The following is a 4,837-nucleotide window of genomic DNA, read 5'->3' on the forward strand; positions in this document are numbered from 1 at the left end:
TTCCTCAGCCAGCATGGCTGGCTGAGGAATTCTGGGAGTTGAAGTCCACGAGTCATAAAAGAGCCAAGTTTGAAGACCCCGTGGAGTACAGTTTCACTGGCAATCGCGCCTATCTCGAACGTTGCACTTAGACTACAACTCCCAGCAGCGCCCGTGGGGAAAAAAAAAGGGGCGAAGCAGCAAGAAAGAGCTTGAGGCGTGAGACGGAGGCACGTAGTAAGAGGAGATTGCAGCGTCGTGGCGTAAAAATTAACAGGCTGTTTTCTTAACCTTTTACCGGGGTGGTGGTGGGGGAAACGACAGCGAGGATTGTCAAATTCAGCCGCGTGTGACTCGTCATTAAAAATGCTTAACCTTATCACGCGGAGCCTAGTTGCAACAAATAGAAGACTACAATGTATTTATTAATTCTCTCCCCCCACACACACCTGGTGAAACACAATTGTAGTTGTGCAGTTCTGCTTTGATTCAGAGTTGAATGAGACCGAACATCTTATTTGGAATCGGGCGTGCAATCCCGCTCGAGAGAAAAACAGCAGACAAGAAGCAATAAAGTGTGAATAACCAGCAGAGGACGGCAAAGGGAATTAACTTCCCAACTGCTAACCTCTCCTTCTCCAGGCAGGGCAAAACTGTTAAGAGACAATCTCTTCAATGCCTTTTTAAAAAATAAAATAAAATAAAATAATGTGGCAATGTTAAACATCAAAAGTAAGGGGCAAAAAAGAAATAATTGTAATCAATACCTTTGCCTAATGGGAGATATGCTTATAGTTTTCCAGTTATAATAAATTTGTACAGCCATTTGGAATGTTTATAGTGTAATTTTATGTAAGTTTATTGCAAAATAAAGGTAAATTCCTATTGTCATTCCTAAATAGAAAACAAAAAAAATAGCTTTGGTGATATTCTAGCATACTGAAATAGGTTGATCTGATTAAAATAAAAGTTCTAATGTATTATTACCATTATCATGACATACAAAGCCCTACATGGCATGGGTCCGGACTACCTACGGGAGCACCTTCTGCCAATGTCAGCACCCCACCGTCCTGTGCGCTCCCACAGAGAGGGCCTCCTCAGGGTGCCACCGCTCAAGGAATGTCGGCTGGTGGCCCCCAGGGGGAGGGCATTCTCAGTGGGTGCGCCAGCCCTCTGGAACAGCTTACCAACCGAAATCCGGATGGCCCCCGACCTCCGTACCTTCCGACGCGACTTAAAAACTTTCTTGTTCCAGCAGTCCGGCCTGGCATGATAGCGTTAATTGGGGACCCAGTTTGTTTTCACTATTGTTTTTATTATTTTATTGTTCATCTGTATACCTTCCTTCCTCTGTACACCGCCCCGAGTCCCTCGGGAGAAGGGCGGTTTATAAAAAACTAATAAATAAATAAATAAATAAATTATCATCATTAGAAACTACAATTAGCTTTTTTTTTTTAAAAAAAATGATTTTATGTCAGAGTTAAAATGCTTACAATTTTCATTTGTGCTTGAAAAAGAATGGAAATAGCTGCTCAAATTTTGCATTACAGCAAAAGGCAAGTAAGTATCCATCTCAGTCTAAGGCCGTGGTGGCGAACCTATGGCGAACCCATGGCTCGTGTGCCACAGGTGGCACGCAGAGCCCTCTCTGTGGGCACGCATGCCGTCACCCCAGTCCTAGGCCTTCAGCTGGGTTTTATAAAACCTTTTCGCTTTAGGCCTCCGCTGCCGTGTGCAAAAAAAAAGGTTCAATCAATCAATTTCAACTTCTCACGGAAAAAAAAATGATCTCGCAAAGTTGGAATTGATTGAACTTTTTAGTCCCACCCAGTCTGCTGTTACCACTGCAGCCACACCCACCCAATGGGCCACACCCACCCAATGGGCCACACCCACCTGATAGGCCACACCCACCCGGCACCTGAAGATACATAAGTGGGTTTTGGGTTGCAGTTTAGGCACTCGGTCTCCAAAAGGTTCACCACCACTCTAAGCCATTCTGGGTTTGATCCCTCCAAGTTCCAAACCTCAGTAAGGTAAAAGACTACTTCCAACTCCCATCTCCTGCCTATCCCCCACCATCTTTGCCCTTTTGGCTGCCTGGGACTCTGTGATTAGAGGCCACACCCAGGGAATCCACAGCTGCTCCAGCCCAATGTCAGCCAGGAGATCTTTGCAGAGGAGTTGCTTTTGGCTTCTTTTTAGGGGTGCTGATGGAATGTGAAGCCCAGCTTTGACTACCCCAGCTTTTTACAAAGGGACTTTTTGAAACACTGTGGCTCTGGGTCTACGTTTTGCTTTTTTTTTTTTCATTCACAGTGCAAAGCTCAAGCCCAAGCCAGCCCAGCCCAGCCACCAGGATTGGCATGCAGTAGTGAGAGCAAGAAGATGGCAAAGATGGGGTGATATGGGGCACAGGGTGGCAGGGCCCCAAAGGGCTTAGTGGGAGAGGAGATGGATGGATGGGTAGCTGGGAAGAGTTGAAGCACCCCTGCAGTTGTAACTACAGTCAAGGCTGCTAAGCACCCAAATGGTTATTTAGTTTAATGTTTATTTAATTTAAAATGCTTATTTAAAGTCACCCAGCTGGCTTTCATGGCCAAGGCTAAAACTCATCGTTTACCATTTTCTAGCCTTTGTATCTTAACATTTAGATCAAACTGGCTCTTATATGAAATATATGGTCTTGTAAGTCTTGTAACAAGAGGGAGGGGAAAGGGGAAGGGAAGGAAAGGGAAGGGAAAGAGGAGAAGAGAAGAGATGAGGGGAGGGGAGAGGAGAGGATTACTTTAACTATAGGAAATTTGAAATACCCACACCTCAGATTATTTAAATGATTAAGAGGGTTGGACTAGATGACCTCCAAGGTCCCTTCCAACATTATTATTGTTGTTGTTTTCTCAGTTATTAATTTGTGCCTAGACTGTATATAAAAATATACCAAGGAGGAAACATGATAGATGAGGGTTACAGGTAGTCCTTAACTTACAACAGTTCATTTAGTGACCATTCAAAGATACAATGGCACTGAAAATAGTGACTTATGACCATTTTTCACAGTTACAACATTTGCAGCATCCCCATGGACACATGATCAAAATTCAGATCTTGGCAACTGACTCATATTTATGACCACTGTAGTGTCACAGGATCACAGGATCACCTCTTGCGACATTCTGACAAGCAAAGTCAATGGGGAAACCAGATTCACTTAACAACCTGTTACTAACTTATCAACTACAGTGAATCACTTAATAACTGGCAAAAAAGATCTTAAATGGGGCAAAACTCACTTGACAGCTTTTCACTTAGCAACAGAAATTTTGGGCTCAATTGTGGTCTTAAGTTGAGGACTACCTGTGTTTACACTAAGGTATGTTGAAATGAATATCAAGCATTTTGTTTTTTGTTTATATTGCACAAAGTGCTACTTAGATATAGGTAATCCTCAACATATGACCAATATTGGGACTAGAATTTCAGTTGCTGAGCAATGCAGTTGTTAAATGAGTCTCACCAATTACAATGATAATTTATTGCAGTTGTATACCGGTACAGACAATAAAATAAAATGTAAGACAGAGTTAAAATACATTTATATAACAGCCTAACTAATACCTATAGGTGAGTCCTAGAATACAGCCTTTATTAAATTATAATATAAACATTAAAATTATATTAAATATGATCTCACCTACAATTGCAAAAAAGTATCCAAAAGTATTAACATCAATAAAGTAATAATATCTAAAGTTTAAATGGATTATAATTACAAAGAATGCATTGTGGGATATTGACCAATCAAGGTTCAGTGTTCTTTCTGTGCTACTGCATGAAACCTAGCTACATGCACTGTTACAAGGGGTACTTTGTCTATGAGCAGCGTCTGGGCATAGGCTGAATCTGGCCGATCAAGATATCTGTTAATCAGAGGTATAAATCTGGTATAAATGTCTCCCTAAAAGGAGCAATAAAGAAGAACATGCTATGTGATTTCTACCTCTCCAGAATCACGGGCAGAGCCTTCAGCCAATAGTACTTTTTTATATTTATCAACTAGTAGTCAGAAGAGAGACTATGGCATCAGGCAAGAGAAAAAGCTTTCCAATCGCTGGGGGTTTCTAGCTGTATAAGGTAGCTGGCAGCAGTGGCAATCTATCTTGTTGCGTGCTGGTGGTAGAAAGACTGGGGCCTTCCCTAGATCTGCTGGCCTCACTGTAGCCTTTTTAAATTATTTTCTAATTTTACAATCATAAGTACTTAATATAACAATGTGTTGTCTGGGTCCATTGGTAATTCGGTGGTACATATTAACTTTCTCAGTCTAGTTCCAATACTACACCATCCAGTGCTTCCATGATCCTCTCTTCTTCTGGTGGTATGCATTTTCCCACACTGGGAAAATACATTTCTTGTTAGTGTTAGTACATACACAATTAAATATAGACATCTTCATCACATTTTTCTGGTATTGTACGTAATATCAATAGTGTCAGTTTATATCTTTTCTAGTCAAAACATATCTCAAATGCATTTGCATTTAAAATCCATTTGTTCAATCAATATCCTATTTTTGCTACTTTAAAATTTTTAATTTCCTCTCAATGTTCAAAGTATCTCTTGCTTATAATTTTCTCATAATAAATTATATTTGGGTAACCAAAGGCTTCTCTTATACAAGCTCTTTTAGAATTTTCATATTTCCCATCTTATAACACAATATAATATTCTAGTTACAAATCCTATCCTTCTAATTATAATAATGCGTTTATTTCTAACAGTTATCTATTTTCTAAACCATATTCAAACATCTGTTTAATAGTATAATATCCCATCTAATAGGTCAAAACGT

Source organism: Vipera berus, assembly GCF_964194415.1.
Source record: "Vipera berus genome assembly, chromosome: 4".
Classification (NCBI taxonomy): Eukaryota; Metazoa; Chordata; class Lepidosauria; order Squamata; family Viperidae; genus Vipera; species Vipera berus.